Source organism: Lontra canadensis, unplaced genomic scaffold (genome assembly GCF_010015895.1).
Source record: "Lontra canadensis isolate GAN:19392208 unplaced genomic scaffold, GSC_riverotter_1.0 scaffold20, whole genome shotgun sequence".
In the NCBI taxonomy this organism is placed as follows: Eukaryota; Metazoa; Chordata; class Mammalia; order Carnivora; family Mustelidae; genus Lontra; species Lontra canadensis.
The window spans coordinates 4,855,869-4,880,227 of NW_022631014.1; the positions used below are offsets into that span (position 1 = coordinate 4,855,869).

General features: G+C 35.4%; 1 protein-coding gene and 1 non-coding gene across 2 annotated transcripts in view; one reads left to right on the plus strand and one right to left on the minus strand.

The window, feature by feature from the left end:
* The window catches only part of ZNF385D (zinc finger protein 385D), an 889,426-nt gene that overhangs the window by 518,582 nt on the left and 346,485 nt on the right, over nt 1-24,359 (minus strand). The gene's annotated exons all lie outside the window — the stretch shown is intronic.
* On the plus strand, nt 22,071-22,177 carry LOC116869836. The gene has a single exon (XR_004383115.1). It is a non-coding gene; the product is annotated as a U6 spliceosomal RNA (small nuclear RNA).

Below are 24,359 nucleotides of genomic sequence, written 5' to 3' on the forward strand. Positions count from 1 at the left end.
GGTGGAATACTATTTCTAAAGTAAATTTATCAACACACTGAGACAATATGGTGATGATCGAGCTTGACTTGCTAACTTACTAAAGCTGAATTGTTCTTCCCTGATCCGAAAGGAAATGGATTTGACACTACCTTAAATATGTCATAAAATTGTGAAACATTCCAATAAAACTAGATTTTATAAAACTATTGCTTTCAGAGTACATATAAATAGCTACAGATACAAGATAAAGCTGATTCAATTTATTTAATTTCATAATATTAATTGAGGTGGGGGGTACCCTACCTTTTTTATGAAGGGTTTTTTTTTGTTTGTTTATAAAGTTGTTTCAAATTTTACTCTAAGAAGTAGTATTGGGGGCACCTGGGTGGCTCAGTTGGTTAAGCAACTGCCTTGGGCTCAGGTCATGATCCTAGAGTCCCAGGACTAATTCCCACATCGGGCTCCCAACTCGGCGGGGAGTCTACTTCTCCCTCTGACCTCTCCCCTCTCATGCTCTCCCTCAAATAAATAAATAAAATCTTAAAAAAAAAAAAAGTAGTATTGGTTCTGTCCAATGTTATCATTTGGCATCGCATCGGGCTCTCTGCTCAGCAGGGAGCCTGCTTCCCCCTCTCTCTCTACCTGCCTCTCTGCCTACTTGTGATCTCTCTCTCTACCAAATAAATAAATAAAATCTTTAAAATAAATAAATAAAAAAGGAGACAACTAAGAAGTTACCCTGGGAAAACTAAATTTTTCCACTAACTTCTCAATAATTGGGAGGGAGTTCCTGGCCAACAAAGCATCCTATTTAAAGCAATCAATATGTCAGAGAAACATGTTCACAGTGATGAAACCTTCTGCTTTCTGGTATGCCTGTGCAGTGATAAGAACTGATTCATGATTCCGGTAATTTGAGGAAGTGTTATGCTAAGCATGGTCTCTCAAAATAATCATGAAATGAGCCGCTTTCAGAAACAGAAATGCACAGCTGCAGGGGCCAATTCCAGACTTAAGCAGAAAGAAATCTATAATATTTTACCTTGTGGTCTATAGTCTTTCCTCAACAAGTGATCCAATTTAACCTTTATTTAAGGTGTATTATCCTCTGAATATTTGGTACGCCTCGGTACTAATTGCTTCTTGCATTAAGGTTGTCTTAACCTGTCAGGTGATCAAATGGAATCATTGATCATTGTTGCCAACTATACTCTTTCCTTAAAATTCTACTTCTGTCTTGCAACTTTGTCTGGTAGTGACTCTGGGATAAGTTTATTGCTTCCTGGTGCCAAAGACACAACTTCTGTCCCATTACTAAGCTTCATGAACCTGCCTATCTTAAGAATAATAGTGTCCTTGTGGGTTATAATAACTCTCATCCTTGTCTGCAAAAGAAGGACATTCTTCTGGGAGGAAAAACTTCCTGCTGCAATCCTACTCAATGGTCCTAAAAGTAAAATTATGCTCTCTTCTGTCTCTATATACTCATATGACACAACTCTGCCCAGAGGATAGAAATAAGGTATTGCTATAATGGTGTGCAGCTTGGCTTGGTGGGTTATGGCAGGCTTTGTTCCCAGCCCTTTGACTCCGAACACAGCCATCTGGCCATCCCTGTTTTTCATGTCATTTCCCCCCAACCTAGATTTCCTCTCACAGCTGAAAAGCTGATAATACATTTTACTCTGCCTTTCCAACATATTGTTTGACTTTTTTCCTCTTCAATTCTCCATTCTGCAGCCCACAAGACCACCTGTACTGCTACTGTATTGGAAAATAAAATGTTAATTTTATTAGACATTAATAGATACACTAGCTTCATACAGTGTATTAATTGACCACAAATTTGGGGGTATGGGTAGCATACAGTACTGGATGAAACAGTTCTATTTAAATAAGCATCCTGATTCTCAAGACCACCCCTGATATGCCCAAGTGTTAACTTTACCTGAGTGCTACTGCACATACTGGCACACATCCATGTGCGCACACACACACACAGAGACAGAGAGAGAAAGAGAAGGAGGTCATGGGGGCACAGTAGTTATGGAGATACTCTCTTTTAATAAAACTGTTACAATTCATTGGAATGGACATGTGCAGGCTTATCTCTCTCCTCCCTGAAAATCCTTGTTTCCTTAGTGATTTTTAAAATTGGTGTAACTAAGCCTTGTAGATGATATTCTATCTCTACCTAAGAATACTGGCTTGTGCAAAATCATTTTGTTAGCTGATCATAATAAGACCACCTATATTTTGTAGGTGGGGACCCTGAATTACAGCAGCTTATATAAGGAATATGAGATCTGCTTTTAAAGATTTTTATTTAGGGGTGCCTGGGTGGCTCAGTGGGTTAAAGCCTCTGCCTTTGGTTCAGGTCATGATCCCAGAGTCCTGGGATTGAGTCCTGCATCGGGCTCTCTGCTCAGTGGGGGAGCCTGCTTCCTCCTCTGTCTGCCTGCCCATCTGCCTACTTGTGCTGTCAAATAAATAAAATCTTTTAAAAGAAAAGATTTTTATTTATTTATTTATTTGATATATATAGAGAGATCATAAGTAGGCAGAGAGGCAGGTAGAGAGAGAGGGGGAAGCAGGCTCCCCCCTGAGCAGAGAGCCCAATGCGGGGCTTGATCCCAGGACCCTGGGATCATGATCTGAGCCGAAGACAGAGGCTTAACCCACTGAGCCACCCAGGCACCCGGACACCTGCTATTAGATAAAAGCTAAAACTGTACTGCTTTCCAATTGCTGGACTTTGTATAAATTTCATATCTCAAAATCCCAATATTTTCATCTCTAAAATGGGAAAATAATGTTTTTCCATAGGCTTGCTGTAGGACCAAATGAGACAATATATATGGTGCCACCTTGCTGGGTACATGTTATATAATTAATAAATGGGAGCTCTTATTTTATTGCTGTTATCATTATTGTTGCTGACAAGAAGTTGTATACTTAATAAAAAATAAAACAATTCCTCTCAGTCAATGAATATGAACATTTTCACCTGTAATACAATCCCAGGACAGAAGTAAATTATGTTGCCAAATTATAAAATAACGAGAAAGCTTGTTTTTCCAAATCATTGCAGAAAACTTCACAATTGAAAAAGAAATCCAAATAAATATTAAGCCAGAATGGCTTGGGGCTTAGCAATAAAAAGATCTGCTAAATATAAACCATGTCTGTTTATAATATTATTTTTTCTCTTATTAAATTATACACCAGTGTTTTTTTCATTACAAATAATCCAAGGGAAAAAACATGGAAGATAAACCTTACCATTGTTATATTTCAATAATGAGTAATTGATTCATTTTGGAAGTGAGCCTTCCAGACAATGGATAGCTTCCAGTAGCTTCCAGACAATGGATAATAATTAGAAAAAAAAATTGAGGGGCCTGGGTGGCTCAGTTGGTTGGGCGACTGTCTTCGGCTCAGGTCATGATCCCGGGATCGAGTCCCACATCAGGCTCCCAGCTCCATGGGGAGTCTGCTTCTCCCTCTGATCTTCTCCCTTCTTGTGCTCTCTCTCACTCTCTCTCCCTCTCTCTCCCTCAAATAAATAAATAAAATCTTTTTAAAAAAAGAAAAAAAATTAGAAATAATTAGAAAAAATATTAGAAAACTTAAAAAACAAAAAAACAAAAACCATGCACATTGTTCCTCCCCCTCAAAAAATATCCTACCTCCCACTCAGTGTGGTATGGAATGTCAAAGCATGTGTAGCAAAGATAGTAACTTCTCCTAACACTACAATACAAGCTAAATACAAATGAAAATAGCGAACAAAAGGAGTGATTCAGGTTACAGTTTCAAAGTCTAGAAAGATTATATTTTTGTGGTAAATTGACTTGAACAAGGAGAGGTAAAGAGAACGCACTTTCAAAATTATTACTGATTAACAAAGCAATAAAAATTGATGTTATCTTTTAGCATACAAACATATTCATATATTCATAGAACATGGGCTTACAATTATATACATATATACATATACATGGGCTTACATTATATACATAATTTTAATTTGTTCATTTACCCAACCATCCATTTGTCCATCCATCCATCCATCCATCCATCCATCCCCTAATTGATTTAACCATTCATCCAAGATTTTATTCATTTAGCTAAGTGCTAAATTTTGTGGATTTAGTGATCTCCATCTTTTTTTAATTCTAGAATGATAGACAAACATTCAACAACTAATTAACCAGTTAAGTATTAGATTAAAATTGTGGTAAACACCATAGTGTAGAGATGTCAAGAGATGTGACATCAGGGGTTTCTGACCTCTTTGGGGGCTCAGGAAAGGCTTCGTTGGAGACATTAGTACTAAAAGATACTAACAAATCCATTATTTAGTGGGAGAGCATGGTGAACTTGACAAGGAGCAATTTTCAAAGAAGGAGGGACATTTGTACGATTCTGAAAAGGACCATAGAACCTATGAGAAATTGAAAGAAGGATAAAGTCACTAAAAGGAAAAGAATAAAAGGAAGACAGGTCACCCAAAAGGAAGATGAGTTTGGTTGTTGGGAGTTCAAATTGTTGGGCCAGCTTAAAGAGCTGGGCCTTAATCCTAAAAGCAATAGGAAGACACTGAAGAATGTAAAGCGGGGTAAGAGATGTGGCTGGGGGGATAGGATATTGGATGGCTTGGTGATGGGCATTAAGAATAGCATGTGATATGATGAGCACTGGGTATTACAAGCAACTGATGAATTACTGAACACTACGTCTGAAACAAATGATGTACTATATGTTGGCTAATTGAATTTAAATTTTAAAAAAAGATATGATCATATGAGTGTCTTTGAAAGATCCTTTTCAATTAATATGGAGAACAAATCATGGACAATGTAAAAATAGAAAAGTTTTAGACATCATTGCTGCAAATAAATGACTACAGATTTGATTAGAATCCTAGTGGTAGACATAAAGAGAAGTAAATAATAAATAGGGATTTCTGAAGTTAGCAACATGTAGATCAGAAAGAAGTTTGGTCTGGATTTTAAATACTTAAAGAAAATTGGTTTCTTTACGTTTTTTATAAGAATCTAAAACTTGGTGGGGCGCCGGGTTGCCTCAGTGGGTTAAAGCCTCTGCCTTCAGCTCAGGTCATGATCCCAGGGTCCTGGGATAGAGCCCCACATCGGGCTCTCTGCTCAGCAGGGAGCCTGCTTCCCCCCACCCCCACCTCTGTCTGCCTCTCTGCCTACTTGTGATCTCTGTCTGTCAAATAAATAAAATCATAAAAAAAAAAAAAAAGAATCTAAAACTTGGAAGTACTGATTTCTTTCAGAGAGAATCCAGAAATTCAGTTTCCAGAACGGAAATCTGACACAATATTCATGCTGGCTGCTGGCCACTTTTGTTAGCTAGCAAGGTGTTGAAACCTCTGTGAAAATGTATTATTTTTTAAGGTTTTATTTATTTGAGGGAGAGTGAGAAAGAGCATGAGAATGGGGTGAGGGGCAGAGGGAGAAGCAGACTCCCTGCTAAGCAGGAAACCGGACAAGGGGCTAGATCTCAGGTCCCTGAGATCATGACCTGAGCTGAAGGCAGATGCTTAAACAACTGAGCCACCCAGGTGCCCCCCGAGCAGTTTCTGTTATTCAACAGTCCTAACCTGGCTTAAAAAAATCAAAATGGCCACATGATCCTTTCTGAAGAGATTACATAGAATTTGTGTAGAAATACTTTAAAATGTTCATAGGCTTTACAAAATGTTAAATCTTGCACAAATTGGGGTGTGCCACTTACAACTCTGTTGTAGCACCCATTCGGGAGAAGTTTATCATCTGTTTGGCATGTTATCTTCTATCTTTGGGGTGGCATTGGCTCTGTGTATGGTGTGGTGTGTTTGGACACAGGGTGAAGGCAGTGTTCAGGAGGAGGGTGAGCAGTACCGATCTAATTTTTCAGATTACAATCAATGATCTAGCAATTGGTAGTATGTGGAAAAATAGCTAAGGATAAGGAAGAGAAGAAGTTCCTATTGCTTCTTCTACTCATTTCTTCCTCTCCTTACCCAAATTATCCTTATTACCTAAGATTTTGAACACAGTTATCACTTATGTGAAACTTCCTGGCCTGAATTTACATTCTGAAAATCTAAAGCAGTCAAAACAATGCACTCCTCTTCTAAAAACATTTTATTTTATAATTTGCTGCCCCTGGTGGTCAGATAATTTCTGTATACAACTGCCTTTAAGATATAATACAATGAATATGTAAGAGATGTCTTTATGACAGCTTTAGGTATTTCTTCTCTTGGTAATTAAAGATAAATGCATACCCAAGATTCCAGAAATACACATTAAAAGCAACAAAGTATAGGGGCGCCTGAGTGGCTCAGTGGGTTAAGCCTCTGCCTTCGGCTCAGGTCACGATCTCAGGGTCCTGGGATCAAGCCTTGCATAGGGCTCTCTGCTCAGCAGGGAGCCTGCTTCCCCATCTCTCTCCCCATCTCTCTCTGCCTACTTGTGATTTCTCTTTGTCAAATAAATAAATAAAACCTTAAAAAAATAAAAAAATAAAAGCAACAAAGTATAAATAAAAATGATGGTTCCAACAATGATGTTGAATCTCAATGAATAACCCATGCTCAATGAATTGCAGGCTAAGTGTCCTGTGCACTGCTAGGGATATAACAAAGGGTATATAAATGCTAGGCATCATACCATGCCCGTTTAATTCTTTTAATTCAATTTTATACAATAATCCAAAACGTGTAAAACCACTCGGCTTACAAATCAGTTTATAATCTTGAGTAAAGAATGAACCAAATATCATTAGCCAGGAAAAAAATTAAAACTGGTTACGTTTAAAGGGTTTTAAATATGAAATATCATTTCTTATCTCTTTCAGCATCTCCTTCATCTACTAAAACCTGCAGTTGGCATCATTATATGTCCAACAAAGTGAAAACATTTTCACAAATGAAAAAATATATATCCCTAGGGCTCTTTATAAACACTTGCTTCAGAGAATTCTTAAGTACTTGATCCACAGTTGGTCCTTCAAAAAAAGAAAAGGAGAAGAGTCTCCAATTTCAAAGATTTTGAAGTAACAGAATATTCTATCTTATGTTCGGAGGTAATTTCTATTCTTGTAGACTGTATTTGGATACCAGCAATACGAGACCATGAAAGATCTTTAGAAGATACTGAACTGAGGAAAATGCATGTGTTCACATACTGAGCAGATAAAAATAATGTTAGTGTTTAGATTTATTTCATTCTATCCAGTTACACTTATTTCTTAATGGTTTTCCAGCATAATGAATTCCAAATTTGGCACTAGATTGGGAAGTACTATGCCCAGAAAATGAAAAAAAAAAAAAAAAAAAAAAACTGTACTCTGAGAGTGAGCAGAGTTTGAAGTGAAAACATTTTTGACCAAGGGAGACCTGGCATTTAATCACTTTTAATCACTTAATAGCTGGGATAACTTTGGTGGTTAGTAGACTTGGATCCTAAGTTTCCTTATCTGCAAAATAGGTTTAAGGATAATTCAATTTCAAAGTTGTAGCCAGGAAATATAATAATATGCATAAAATGCATGCCACATATAAGCACTCACTTACTCAAAAATCAATTACTGAATACCTAATGTGCACCAAACCTAACAATGAGGAAACACAACTGAGCAAGACAGAAACATTTCCTAGACATAGTCTATCAGGGCATACAGAAAGCAACCAAGAAAACAAATACATTTCAAATATACAATGTCAGAAATACAAATTGAAAAACATTCTTCAGAATAATTGGCTTGTACTCTTCACAAATAAAGATAAGGAAAGTCACAGAACTGTGTCACAATAGAACTCTAAAGAACAAGAAAACTACATGCAGCGTATAATCCTACATTGGACAGAACACAGAGGAGAAATGGGTACAGAGGCCATTATTGGAATAATTGACAAACCCGAATATGAACTATGGATTTGGTAATTTTATATCAATATTAAATTTCCTGATTTTGATAACTGTTCTATGGTAAGAAGATATCCTTGCTCCTAGGAAAATCACTCTAGAGTATACTCGTTTAATGGAACAAAATGTTTCCAACAATCCTTGAAAGACTCAAAAATACGAAAGGAGAAGGGGAGGGAAGGTGCAAAGGGGAGAGATAACAATAAAGCAGTTGGGCCAAATTCAAACAATACTGAGTCTGGATAAAGTCTATGTGAGAGCTCATTGTACTATTCTTGAAAATTTTCTATCAGTTTGAAATTATATAAAAAAATATAAAAGCACTTTTATAAAGGTAAAAAGTAATTCAACAAGTATCATTCCCTTTTTTCCTTGTTTTGGAACCTGCCTTTCTAGAGTGAATTTTGCTAATCTTAATCAGAATTCAGCAGTAGAAATTAAGAGTTACACTCTGTAGGTCCTCCATATCGAGTAGCACAGTTCTACCTCAATGGATTTGATGAATTCAATAATTTTATAGTACAGGACTTTAGGCAGAATTATATTACTGACTTGAACACCTGGCACAGTTTCTAAAGCTGGTGTTTTATTTGGAAAACAAACTCAATGTGTAGCAAGCATAAATAGCATATTGACATTTCAAAGCTAAGGAATTGACCTCACTTTCATTTCTCCTAATAAGTGAAAGAAATGAAAAACTTTAGGTAGTAAAGACACATCTGTCGCTTTCAATTAAATTACTCTAGCAGTTCTTGGACTGGGTCAAATCTACAATGTACAGCAAAGGCTTTATTTTATTCATTTCCTGATTAAATATAGTGTCACACATAAAGCCTATTAGCATCAATGAGAAGGTTTACTTCTGATTTTTTAGAATAAGTGTGCATGCACATGCATGTGAATATTTGAGTTTGTATATTTGCTGTAGAGCAGAAAACCATGTATATAAATCCAAAAGAACATGTATACATGGATAATGTTTACAGTATGTGAAAAAATAAGGTCAAATAATTTTGAAAAGTGCCATACATAAGTTTTGCAAAGAAAATTTGTATATTTGACTTGTAGAAAGCAGACACCTGTGAATATATAAAATCTAGGACTACTGTAATGATCGCTATTTTAAGTTTTTAACTTTGGCATCATTAGCTTCTTTTGACCTATTTCAGTCACGGGTAAGGAAATAATATCTCTATTTTACCCAAATTCCTTAAGATTACATAATATGAACATAATTCACTTCTCGTAAATTTACTGTCTTAAATGCTTCTTCTTATTACCATTTAAGTATTTATTCTTAAAAAAAATAGGATAAAAAATTTCAACCCTAGAACATCCATTTCCAATTATGTTGAGATTTCTTACAGCAAACCAATAATCCTGCTAAGAGCAAAAAGTAACATAATGAAATTTTAAGCAGTGGATTTGAAAGCAGAAGAGAACTGCTGAAGTAGCCAGTTTTGAAGGGCTAGATCCTGGAGAGAAGGAAAATTTTATTGAGGTAAGCTAGGTTTTCTGTACAATGGCTTTCTCTTTGGGACGTTTATTGATTCTTGACATATACCAAGATGTGACTAATCTGCATAGAGAAGCTGCTAAGCATCATAAAATACAAAAGAGCTTTTGGTAACCTCAGATGTTTGAGGAAACAAGAATTGGAGTTCTTGCCTTCAACAAGGCATCCAGGACTTGACTGACCAAAATTCCATTGATAAGTAAGGTTCATGTAAGTGAGACTGGCACTCAGGACCTGTTGTCTCATTGAGTCATTATCTGATTAAGCTACACAGGAAAAGATGTAATGGAGCCAAGGAGAAAGTATGTGTAAAGCAACCAAATACGATCAAAGAGTAGTATGGTATTTCAGCATTCCCCTAGTGTTCAGGAGATCAAATTTAAAGCCCTTCAGAAGGGAGTGGCACCAGTAAACCCTCCAGGTTCTAACTGGGATCCCTGGAGGAATATACCATGGGATTAAACCAGAGGTAGACAAGACTGCAAACTAGTATCGAATTAGTTCAAGGTCTAACTGGACTTAGGTGATATGGCTCTTTTTGGCCTGCCAAAGGATAGGGTAAATCATCACTAAAATTCTTCACACACAAGATTAAAAGTGAAACTAAAATTTCTTGGGACATTAAGAAATAAAATGAAAAGAAAAAAAGGCAATGCTAAGTGACACAAATAATACAGTCATGACAGTCATGAAATTTTAAAATAACTGTGATTAATATCTTTAAGCAAATAGATGACCAGGTAGAGAATTTTCACAGAAAATAAGAATCAAATGGAAAGTTTTTTAATTGAAAAATACTATAACTGACATCATAGCATGATAGATGGGACATAGCTGAAGAAAGATCAATGAACTGGAAGACAGATCAATACACAACATCTAGACTATAATACAGAGAGCAAAATAGATGGAAAGTACAGAGAAGAGGACATGAAACATACTATATAACAGATGAGCCCAAAAACATGTATTACATTTTTCATATCTGTATTACTTACAATTCCAAACTTTCCATCAACAGTAGAATGAATAACTACATGTTGGTATGTTCATGGAATAGAAAACTATTTAGTGTTGATAAATGAACCACTGCTACAAATAAAAACAACACATCATTCAAAAATAATATTTTACAAAGAAGCCATATACAAGAGTACATGCTACATGATGCCATTTATATAGAATTTTAAAATGGGTAAAATCAATCTACTATTATTATTATCATCAGAGAGGGGTTAACTACTAGGGCTGCTAGGGATGCTAATATTCTAATTTTTGACTCCATGCTGGTTATGCAAATATATTTGCTTTGTGAAAACCCATTGAACTGTACACTTATGATTTGTATGATTTTGTGTATGTATGCCAGGCTTCAATTAAAAAATATTGTAAACAATTTTTTTTCAGCGTAACAGTATTCATTGTTTTTGCACCACACCCAGTGCTCCATGCAATCTGTGCCCTCTCCAATACCCACTACCTGCTTCCCCCAACATCCCACCCCCCACCCCTTCAAAACCCTCAGATTGTTTTTCAGAGTCCATAGTCTCTCATGGTTCACCTCCCCTCCAATTTCCCTCAACTCCCTTCTCTCCATCTCCCCTTGTCCTCCATGCTATTTGTTATGCTCCACAAATAAGTGAAACCATATGATAATTGACTCTCTCTGCTTGACTTATTTCACTCAGCATAATCTCTTCCAGTCCCGTCCATGTTGCTACAAAAGTTGGGTATTCATCCTTTCTAAAAATATTCTAAACAATTAAAACCCAAGTATATTAAAATGAAAATTCTGAGGGATAAAATGAATCACTTTCATTCTCCCATCGCTAAGAAAGTTTCCTTGGACATTGATTGTCTTTGGCTTTAAAGGAATGTGAAGAATTATTCAGGAGAAAGGACATCAAAAATGAAAAAATAAAATAATAGGAGGTGGGGTGGAAGATGTGTGTGTACCTGTAAGACTACTCAGTAGCTCTGTATGTCCTTAAAGAAATAAGCAGAATGGAGCCTGCTGGAGACCAGGTAAACTGTCCCACCAAGTCCTTCTCCTTTAGCAATCCAGCAGACCTAGGGATAGTTGATGTAGTCAAAGGCAAGAATCAGAAATACCAGACATTAACAATAACAGTAGTATAGAATTTATACACAAATAATAAATCAAAATGTTAATAGTACACTCATCTTGATGAGCACTGAGTAAAACATGGAATTATTGAATCATGATATTATATACCTGAAACTAATACAATACTATATATTAACCACACTGCAATTAAATTAAAAAAAAAAAACTAGTTCCAATCTTATTTCCAGATAACAAATTAATTTTTCTCTCTCTTTTTTTGTTTTATTTGTTTGTTTATTTGTTTTTCACCATTTCTAGACATAAAATGTCCCAGATTTATTTGGAGACTCTTTCACTGTTTTATTTCTTTTGATTAGGATTGCTGGATTCCAGATGCTGAGTTCCTTGACTGCTATTTCTTACTTAGTTATGTACCTATATTTCCTAATCAAGCACCAATCAAAGAGAAAGTACTAAACATATGTGTGGTATTTCTCACTAGCATAATCCAAACACAGGATTTGGGGACACCTGGGTGGCTCAGGCGGTTAAGCATCTGCCTTAGGCTCAGGGCATGATCACAAGGTCCTGGGATGGAGTCCCACATCTGGCTCCCTGCTCAGCGGGGAGCATGCTTCTCCCTCTGCCTGCTGCTCCCCCTGCTTGTGCTCTCTGCCTCTCTCTGTCTTTGACAAATAAAATCTTTAAAAAATTAAAAAATAAACCCAGGATTTAAATTAAGGCTAATATGGTAGTATTTTAGATATGGTACATATTTTGCAATTTTTTGTCCTAGAGAGAGGGAGAAAATAACCCAGGAACTACACCATCATTAGCAAGCATATATTAGGATATATTTGTCCTGTTGTGATTTAAAATGTTGCTAAATTTTCTCTGAGATTAGAGGTTTCGCTGTGATCTGGCACATATGTTTATGATCAGCTTTTGCATTTGTCTCCAGACTAGACTGGATGTTAGTAAAAATTTCCATACACCTTTTTATCCGATTACTGTTTTGCGAGTACAAGGTATTCCTACTAATTATGGCTCTAGATGGCTCCCCGCAAATGTAATCAGGAAGAAAATCACAAATTGGCAAATTAACACTTTAAAAAGTCTTCCTGGGGAGTGAGGCAAGATGGCATGTGAAAGCTACCTTAACAAGTTCAGTGTCATCACAAATGTTTCCTACACAACTGAGTTCAATTCTGTAAAACAAAAACAAAAACATAACAAGCAAACAAAAAAACCCTAGAAGAATGTAAAATGTATGAAAAAAACAAAACATATTTGCTTCATGTTAATATCAAAATCGTAACTTTAGGTTTTAAAAGGCTATTTGCTTTGGATATAGCTTCCAACAACCCAGCTTCCCCAGCTCCAGGAGTTTGCCAATGGACATTATGAGATGGAGAACAGTGGAAAATACTTGTGACTGTCTCTAATGCATGCCCATCTTCTTTTTTCAATTTCCACTTTGACCAAATGATACCTGGTTGATGATTCATTTGCTTGAAAAATTTTCTGGGCTAGGACCAAACATTACAAAAAAGGTATACAAAAAAATGTATTACAAAGGTATACAAGAATCAGAAATACCAGAAATATTTTGTCACTGTTCCATACAACTGCACCAAACAGAAGAGAGAAAAAAAAATTCTATACTATCCTATTATGTATAGTTAATTCCATACATCACTATTAATCATAGTCATATAATATCTTTACTATTAAATAAAACCTTAGAGACAATCTTAACTTTGAGATAAGGAACACTGAGGTAAGAACATTGAGCTTCTTACGCAACACTTGACAGTTAACTAGTAACTAAGCATAACCACAATTTAACTACTCTGGCCAACAATAAGGAGGTTTTCCTATAATAAACTTTTGGGGTAGCTCTTTCCAAAATGTGTGATTTTGAGGTTTAAAATAAACAGGGAAATAATAAATGTCTTTCCCCAGTCCAGTAAAACCTTTACTTTCTACAGGGAAAGTTCAACAATAATTATTTCGTAGGCCCCTGAAACGACTACTATTTTTAGATGTTCCACCTTAGCAGATAAGCTGAGCAAGGGAAGGAAGAAAAGTAAGATCTGCAGGAAGATTCAAGATGAAGAGGAGACAAGTAGTCAGAGAAATAGAGCACCAGGGTTGAAAAATACATATGGAATTTTGGAACAAAGGAACTTGAATTAAATACTGGATGTGGGGCACCTGGGTGGCTCAGTGGGTTAAGGCCTCTGGCTTTGGCTCAGGTCATGATCCCAGAGTCCTGGGATTGAGCCCCGAGTTGGGCTCTCTGCTTGGCGGGGAGCCTGCTTCCCCCACTCTCTCTCTGCCTGCCACTCTGCCTGCTTGTGATCTCTGTCCGTTGAATAAATAAATAAAATCTTTAAAAGTAATAATAAAGTAAAAATACTGGATGAGTATCAATCATATATTTACATGCAGAGTAACTACTGTTGTTATGGTGGTTCAAAAATATGTTCATAAATTCTTTGATACCCCTCTCTTCAAAAGGCAGAATGTAATTCCTCTCTTCTTGGTTTTGGACTAAACTTAGGGATTCACTTTAACTGAATAAAATAAGTTAGAAATGATGGTGCCTGACTTCCAAAACAAGTCACAAAAGGCATTGTGACTCCCTTTCATTCTCCTGGATCTCTCACTAGTTTCAGCTAGCTGCGATACTGTGGGGACAGTAAATCAGCCTTATAGAGAGGCCACTGTGGCAAGAAAGTAAGCCTGCCAGCAACTGATACTAACTTGCCAGCATGTAAGTCACCTTGGAAATGGATCCACCAGCCCTAGTCAAGCTTTCAGGTAACTGCAGCCCTTGCCAATATTTTGACTGTAATCTCATAAGAGATCCTGAACTAAAACCAGGCAACTGAGCTGTGGTCCTGACTCACAGAAACTGCAACATAATAAATCTTTGTTGTTTTAAACCATTAAATTTGGGAGTAAGTTGTTACAATGCAATAGATAACTACTAATGTTTTCATGTTGAAGTGAAAAGTACTGTCACAGAACTCATAAAACACCATTATTGGAGTGAGCCATATGAAATCATTATTTCTATAGGCTGTAGATCAGCCATTCCATATGGTTCAACCTACTGGACAGGACTTCTACCAACTTGTTTCATTTCTGATTTGGACGGGGCTTCAGTCTCTCAGGACACATTGTTCAATGTGTTTGTCATTTTCTAAATTATAATCACATGGCAAAATAGTCAGAACTTTCTGGCATAATGTTCTGATGCAAGAGTTGGAAATTAATTGTTTGTGGATTACCTCCTAGTTTAGACATGTAAAAGATAATTATTAGCAAATGATGATCATTCTCTCTTGTAAAAGGTAATTTGGGTTTTAAACCTGGAACAAGTATTTGAGTAAATGATAAAATATGCTTCAAATACCTTACACAATCATAAGTACCAAAAGTCATTTTCTTCTGAACCTTAGAGTCTCTGGTTGTTCTTAGGGCAACACGTTCTCTTTCCATTAAAACACACAAACACAGTCTATAAGTATGTAATTACCTTGGAGTGCTCTCCTCACTTTAATCCCAGTAAGATGCCTCAGCTAAACCAGGTAACACAAAATTAGCCTTTCCATAACTTATCTTTTTTGACACAACCCTTGCCATTTACTCGTTTCTACTGACAGAGTATATCAAGCTGTTGATAATTTATTTCTACTTCTAGTCTCTCTAGAGCTTTCACATGTGTGCTTCATTTAATGCAAAGCTTTATGTGTAACCTTTCCAGCACTTCTCACTTATCTTTTTCATTTTCAGCTTTAATTGAAGACAAGTCTTAAATGGGGAGTTATAAAAATTGGTATATTTTGTCCTCATTCCAGATGCAAAATTCTGCTATTATTTTAAAAGCTTTTTTTCAATGACCTTTCTTAAGAGTTTATAGGGATGTGTCATATAAGAATAACTGTCATGGGGTGTATATTTTCTTTGGGAAAAAAAAAAAAGGTTCCCTGAGCTAAAATTCCATGATTGCTAATGAAATTCCTCTGTCATCTTTGGGATCTATTGACAGAAGAACAGTTATGGTTCTTCTCATGATTCTATCTAACAAACTTTTGGTCAGTACCAATGATTAACCAGAAGCAACAAGGAAATCTTCACAAATTTAAAATTAAAAATCATGTTCCATTTTGTATGCTACCAGAGCATGAACCTACCTAACTTCCTATTAAGAGCTGATAATGTTAACTGTGCCTTTTTCTGGATAATAAACTTAGAATTCATCTCTCTTTTCATTTCTGTTTATTTATATTCCTTAGCATCAATTTTAAGAATTAATGCATATTTCTACTCTATTATATTATATAAGTAAGCAATTATTAGTGATCATATTTATACTTAATTTATAATTTATGTACTATAAATGATATCCTAGTGTAAACACAGTAACTCTGTATGGCACACTGATACTAGAAATAATATATAAAGTTACAAATTGACTTACATGTAGGTATAGAAATCTTATTAAGTCCTTTTCTAATTTTATTTTTATAGAGCTCAGCCTATCTCTACATCCTCTAACAGAGAAAGATTATGAGCTGAAATACTTATTGCTACCGACATGGGGAAATTCTGAGCTTCTTAAACCATTGACAAATAATGTGTACAGCTTGGACTTCCTTTGACAACAGAATGCTACATTAAAGACAACACAAATCTTCTGGCAATAACTCAAATTTAACAGGTTGCTGCAGCAAATCTATCTTTCTAAATAACCAGTGTGTGGTCCCACAATAGTATCAACAGTGCACTGTACTGAGAATTAGAATGCTTATATTAAAGCTGCTAATTTGCAGTGGATTTTGTGGAGGTATAATTTTCCATTTAAAATGTAAACTTCTCTGTACAAAAACACTTGAGTAATTATGAAAATGTAAGTAAATCCTTTACAAAAAGTAATTATGGCAAGGGAGACTTTCTTTTGCCTTCAGTGTTTTATGAGTGTATTTGGTTCCATAAGCAAGCTAATTAAAATGTTGCAAGACACACTGAAATGCTGGCATTTTAGATGGAAAGCAGTTGTACTCCTGGCAAAGACTGTTTCATGTTTCTAAGGAATTTTAAAATTGTAGTTATAAACTATTCAGTCAAGCAAACTGAAAACAAGAGCCAAAATCATGCTCTCAGCTTTGAGATCTGTAACCACATGCCACCACAATGCCATGAATTTTCTAAGTATAAAATGGGACAAAAACCACATTTGTTTTGTTAGAAAACATTGGGAGAAGGGGGAGATAAAAGACTGTAGTATTCATACAGTTAAAATAAGAAAAAAAAATAACTTGGAAGTCATATAATTGTTTTAGGTTGATTATTTCCATCATTTAAAAATGATTAGACAAATGGCTGGCAAATAATGTTTCCACCACAAACAGGAATGCTCCAGCATAAAGGCTGAGGAGATGGAGAACTGTGTTATGGTACAGTCTCAAGAGCAGATACTTTACCTGAGAGCCCCGGATGTATAAGGCAGCTACAGAATGATTATCAGGAGTACCACACTGCATTTGGAATTTGAAATATCCATCTTCTTCATTTTGGCCAGTCCTGCTCTGGACAAGATTTATTGAATTGTTACTTTATACCAATCACAGTGGTAGGAAGGGCAGTTTCAGTACTAAGAAGTCAGTATGGTGTCTGTCCACATGGATATACAGTGCAACCCTTAAAAGGGCAGTTTAGCACATTAGTGAGTTATGGATTCTGGGGACAGACCACATGGGCTTAAAACCCACTTGTCCACTAATTATCTGTGTGATAGTGGACAAATTAACCAATCTATCCAGTATGCTCATCTGTGGAATAAGAATTGTAACAATCCTACCTCATATGGTTGCTATGAAAATTAAATGAGTTAGCCCACATATAAATGCATAATTCCAGACAGTTGGTATTTTATCTGTTATTTGCTATTATCTTACCTCCACTCCAACTCAGCAATGCTATACATATTGCCTACTTGATAACATAATAGCTAATTTTACAGAAGGTAGATATCAAGTAATAGTCAAAGATCCGAAAAAGTCTATAGAAAGCATAGGTGTGGGCATCTGACACCTTTACTATTTGCTCTGTGTGCAAAATATAAGGATACAGTAGGGCCATTACCCAAACAAGCTCATATTGAATATGATAGAAGGCATACAAATAACATCTGAGAGCAGAAAGAAGGATGTAGAAGAACGATTTTTATGAAATAAAAGAAAAACAGCCATTTAAAATTATATCATCATCATCCATCAATTATTATTCAGTCCTTACTCCTTCTAGATGCCAATCTCTAAATAAACTCATTAAATGTTTTCCCAGTGAACCATGAAAGCAACCTTGAAGAACAAGCACTATTTTTTTTTAAGATTTTATTTATTTGACAGAGAGAGATCGCAAGTAGGCAGAGAGGCAGGCAGAGACAGAGGAGGAAGAAGCAGGCTCCCCATGGAACAGAGAGCCCCAAGTGGGGCTCGATCCCAGAACCCTGGGATCTAGACCTGAGTGAAGGCAGAGGCATAACCCACTGAGCCACCCAGGTGCCCAGCACTATTTTTTTTTTTTTTTAACCCATCTTATAAGTGAAGAGGCTGAAGCTAAGTTAACTTCAAGTTTTCCCAGGCTATACAGACAGGGATGAAGATATGACGAGAATTCAGGTCTCTCTGAATCTAACGTGTGTGTTATTATACTCTATTGCAATCCTTATCATATTATGAGCATGTTGCCATATCACTAAATGTTTTGTATAAACATGTTGCCTGGATGGCTGCAAAGTGTCCTAGTGTATGCCTATACCATTATTTATTTACCCCTTTCTGTCCTGTCAAATATTTAGGTTGTTTCTAGTCTCTTATGTATTATATATTATTTGTAATACAAATCTGCCTGTGTAAGTTTTATATACATATTTGATTCATTTCTTAATATAGATTCCAAGAAGTGGAGTCACAAGGCTAAAGTATGTGAACATTTATAAAACCCTTAATATAAATTGTCAAATTGCCCCACCAACAATGTGATAGCAATTTACTCTCCCTTCCATAATTTTAGAGCTTGCTCATTTCACTGTATCCTTGCCAATCCTGAATGTTATCAATACATCTTTTTCTAAAAGTTTCTTACCAATGAGTTAGATTTTTAAGTCTCCTATTGATTTAATTTGTATTTTCATTTCCACTGGGTGCTTGGAGAGAAAAGTACCATTTATTGAAAATAAGACACGTGGACAATACTTCAACATTCACTCCTATTTATCTTTATCCCTCATTCTTCTCCTTGCATTTATCTTTGTTTTTCCTTTCACAGAATTTCCTAAAACTCCAAGTCCCAATGTATTGTCACAATGGGAAATTTTCGCAATATCTTTATAAACAAAGTTTGTTCCATTCTCTGACCTATGCACATGTTTTATGCTATCATTTATTCCTTATAGTGAAATTATGATTTAATTCTCTCTTGTCTCTTCCAGATTATGAGCTGCTGAAGAACACATGATCTTATGACTTATTAGATTTCCACGACCTAACAGAGAGTAAAAATTTCTTCAGCAAATTTAATTAGCACTTGTCACAAAAGCACAATGATTCTGGGTTTCAATTAAACTTTCATTATTTCCTTGAATTATGCATTTACTCACCAATCAATAATGTATTTGATTACATGCTATGGGACAGTATGAAAACTCAATAAAGACATGTAGTGAAATTACCTGTTCTAAAAGAATTTGTCCTGTGAAAAGGTAAGTCAACCTTGCTGATTCCTTGGAGTTAAGGACTTAGAAATCATAGCAATATCTGCTCTTTATCTTGCACTTCTTATGTACACTTACTATATGCCAGACTCTTTGTACAACACTATGTGTGTGTGTGTGTGTGCGTGTATACACACATTTACAGATAAACAGTACATAAACATATAATTTAATTTAATTTTTAAACAGTCATGTGACTTACCTGCTATAATTTTCATTTAATAAACAAGAACACTGTGAGATATACTAGTTAATAATTTCTTTAATGGCAGAGCCATATTTGAATATTAGTCATAGTGACTCCATAGATTGTGTTTCTGTCTTCCAATAATATAATGAAGTTAAAGAATTTAGTGAGGGGACACCTGGGTGGCTCAGATGGTTAAGCATCTTCCTTTGGCTCAGGCCATGATCTCCAGGTCCTGGGATCGAGCCCCATGTCAGGCTCCCAGATCAGTGGGGAGTCTGCTTCTCTCTATCCCTCTCCTTCTCCCCCTGCTTGTGCTCTCTCTGTCTCTTTCTTTCTCATGTGGAAGGAGCTGAGATGCCCTTCAACAGATGATGTATAAAGAGGTGGTTCATATATATAATAGAACATTACTCAACCATCAGAAAGGATGAATACCCAACTTTGGCATCAACATGGACAGAACTCCAGGAGATTATACTAAGTGAAATAAGTCAAGCACAGAAAGACAATTATCATACAGTTTCACTTATATGTGGAACATAAGGAATAGCATGGAGGACATTAGGAGATGAAAGGGAAAAATGAAGAGGGGGGGACATCAGAGGGGAAGACAAACCATGAGAGACTATGAACTCTGAGAAACTCTGAGAAACAAACTGAGGGTTTCAGAGGGGAGGGGTGGGGGATGGGTTAGGGTGGTGATGGGTATTAAGGACGGCGCATATTGCATGGAGCCCTGGGTGTTATATGCAAATAATCAAAAGCTACATCAAAAGCTAATGAAGTTTGGTGACTAACATAATGTAATAAAAAATAATAATAATAATACAAACAAATAAATATGTCTTTTAAAAAAAGGAATTTAATTAGTGTACTGATAGAAAAAAGGCAGTTCAAGGATGTTGGTGATATCCAATTACTTCTCTTCATTTTGAAGATCTATACTCACAAAGTATTGAAATCAAACTAGCAATGTTTGTGTGTGTGTGTGTGGTGGGTTTTTTTTTTTTTTTTAAGATTTTTATTTATTTATTTGACAGAGAGTTACAGAGGGAGCACAAGTAGACAAAGCAGCAGGCAGAAGGAGAGGGAGAAGCAGGCTCTCTGCTGAGCAGGGAGTCCAATGTGAGGCTCTATCCCAGGACCCAGGGATCATGACCTGAGCTGAAGGCAGCTGCTTAACCAACTGAGCCATTCAGGGCCCCCAAACTAGCAATGTTAAATATTCTCATTTCACATGCTTAGACTGTATGTAGTACAACCTGTTCTTGTGACGTTTAGATATTGTAGGAAGAAGAAAAAACAACTTTGCCTTGTTTTAGGTGTCTTTTTAGATGGATGCAACAATAGTTAAGATATCAAGTAAACTTCACAGAAATTATTGGTCAGTGAAACTCTCAGAAAATATCTTTGCTCTGTACCATTTTAATGCAATGTAATGCCTTTGGCTTTTTATTGATAAAAACAACAACAAAACCACAGGGGAAATGCTATAACTCATTGAGCCTGACTAATGTGTATGGCTGGACATCTATATTGCTAAAATGAAACCCAGAATGAGTATGTTTGTTAATAGCAGATAGGACTTAAGAGGTATGGCAAGGCCTTTTAAAAACTAAACCTAGGGAACCCAGGCAACTGAGTCTACATCATTCTTTTTCAAGAGTTCTATATCACAAAATAAATTTTTTGTCAAGGGGTACATACTGCAAAAGAAATCCTTTTTCAAGGAGCATACATTGCAAAATAAAGTTTCTGCTTTATAATTAATTTATAATTAAAGTTTCTGCTATATAATTGTATAAATTAGTGCAAGAACTCTTCAGAATGTACAAGTAAGAGGACATGCAATGGAGTCCTTTGGCAGTCTCTTCAAGTCTATGCATGTGTAATTATGGTTTTAAACACCTAAAATAAAATATTAAAGTACAAATAACTACAAAACAAACCAATTATATTAAAATGCTGTTATCAAATTATTGTTAAAAACATGATATGCTCATATGTGTTTTGTTTTGTTTTTTTAACAATTTATTTGTCACAGAGAGAGAAAAAGAGCACAAGCAAGGGATGGGGTAGCAGAGGGGGAAGCAGACTCCCCGCTGAGCAGGGAGCTGGACTTGGGTTTTGATCCCAGGACCCCAGGATAATGACCTGACCCAAAGGCAGACACCTAATCCACTGAGCCACCTAGGAGTCCCAATATATGTTCTATCTTATTAACACATTAAATAACAGATTTCTTGGCAGGTTTAAAGACTGTTGTTTTTTCAAGGTGGTCATAAGTATAAATAAGTCAGGTTAACTGTGACAACAACAGATTTCTATTATGTCTATTGGTGACAAAATCACCGGAGTTCCCAATAGTAATAAGGTTTGTCATCTATATTTGTAATGGAAAGAAACGATATTTCCTCTAGAGGAAATATAAATAAATATAACTAAAAATAAGGACATGATTTTTAAAATTTCTAATCACACAGGTACACACCACCCCACACCAAACAAGAGCAACAACATACACGAACAAACAAAAAAATTACAGGAGACTATATGCAGACTCCAAATTCAGAAATACATTAATGCTTATTTCGGCAGCACATATAATAAGACTGGAAAAATACAGAGAAAATTAGTATGGCCCCTACTCAAGGATGACACACAAATTCATGAAGAATTCCATATTTAAAAAAAATAAAGAACTTCTATATTAATGTGTTTCTATCTTACAATACAATTTGCCATCTCCTTGAAAACTTAAACAAAATTCTGATCACCTGAAAGAGAGAAAAGCTGAGAAAGAAATTAACGATGAAATGCAAATTCATTATCACAAAGAAAAAAATTTTTCCATTTTTTTGTATCTCTAAGTTCATGGATATTAACTAAACTCTATGTGCTAATCATTTAATAATAGATGTAATTCAAGTCATTTTACTATACAACTTAAACATACAGAATGCTGCATGTTGAATATATTTCAATAAAACAAAGAGAAATAAGTATGAATTTATAGGCATGCTTGTACATCAGGAAACTAAATGAACAAGTATGGAAATGAAATAGTTATCTAAAACAGTCATATATCATTGAGCTGAGTGACTATAAGAAGTCCAAAGACGTTAGTAATATTTTGTTGTCTTAAATTTTACAACATGTTGCCAAGAACATCATATTCTTTTCCTTTTTTTTTTCTTTTGCCTGCCAGAGTCACATGTTTCTCTCTCTCCCCACCCACTCCTTTTTAGACTATTTTTTTTTTGCAGGAATAGTCACATTTAAATAAAATCTTTGGATTAACAATAATCACAGTTTAAAAGAAATGCTATTCCTCTGATGATCTTATTAAGAGGTGAACTTTAAATAAATTGTCTTGATCTCTCAAAAAATTGAAATTTAGATTTATGATTTAGCAGCAAACCCAATTGCTATTCATGCACAATGATGTCAAAGTTAAGGCCTTGGTTAATTACTGAAACAGGCAGTGAATTCAACAATTTTTTTCAACAAGAGATATGAATGAATCTGCCAATCCTCCTTACTCTTATACAGAATAGATAAACTTACAACTAAGGTGAAGATGACATTTAAATTTTTAGGGAGTTTTCCTGTCCTTGGCAAATGAAATTATACCTTCTAAGATGAAAGATATATTTTTGAAATGAGAAGTGGCTTTTTAAAAATTTACCTAAGATAAATTGTAAACAAACTGATGGAGGTACAAAGCTATGCTAATAAAAGTTAAAAACTTTCTTGAGAAATATATGTGTCAGTGAGTGCCCACTCATTAAACTAATTGCTTAATCTTTGAAAACGATAGATTATTGTCATATAATGTAAGTATAAGCAATTGCAATTAAATATTCAACATTTCCCCCCTTCACCTAGGGAATGGTCCTCTATGAGCCCCCCTCTGAAAATTGAATATAATGAAGGAGAACCCATTAGACAATTTTTAGAATACTAAATGTGAAATTTCAAAATGCCACTGTTTTATTGAAAATGCCCTTTCCTTTGTTTGAACAGACACTAGTAGGAATGGGAATAAGTGTTAGAGCAGTTAAAAGCAGAAACAGAAATATATGACCATTATATTGAGATTTATCTCTAATGACTGACTATTCACAGGTGTTTAAAGTTTTAAAAGCTTTTTTCCATTCTTGAATGTGCCTTTTTGGGCTTTGACTATAAAGTAAAGGGAAAGAATAGCAATTTTATGTATTTAATACAGCCTTAGAGAAACACCTTCTGGCTTTAATGCCTTGTGATGATTTGGGTTTGGATCATTCTTTACTCATCAGATGCACTTTTTTTTTTTTTTTTTTTAAAGAAGAAGCAAAATGAAAACATTAAGATAAATTCACACCAGGCTTAATTTTTCAGAAGAGAAGAGAAAGAAAATGAACTGGTGCATCTTTAGAAGACAAAATATCATCCTTGTGGATATCCATTACAAAAAAGTCAACTGCAAATTATTTTAGGGTTTTCAGTCTCAAGATAATCTGGGTTGTATTTATGTGTTTTACTTAATGAAATGCTTATGCAATTATAAATGTTTGCAACACAATATTTCAAATTTATAAGCTTAGGAAAATACAGGTGTTTTCAGAGGCAACTTTTTAGGTCATCTTTAATGATTACATAACAATGACTCTGGATAATTATCTCTTTTGACCATAGTAACAAATGGAGAATAGGGCTAGCCCTGAGTCAGGAAGCTGGATCACAGGTAAAAAATGTGAAACAAAGTAGCAATAAGATTAAAAAGACAATTGTAGAATGGAGAGAAAAGTGGAAAGAAAGGAAAGAAATGGGAATAGAGGAGACATCAAGAAAGAACACCTTTTATTTTTCTAAGTACAACAAATTAG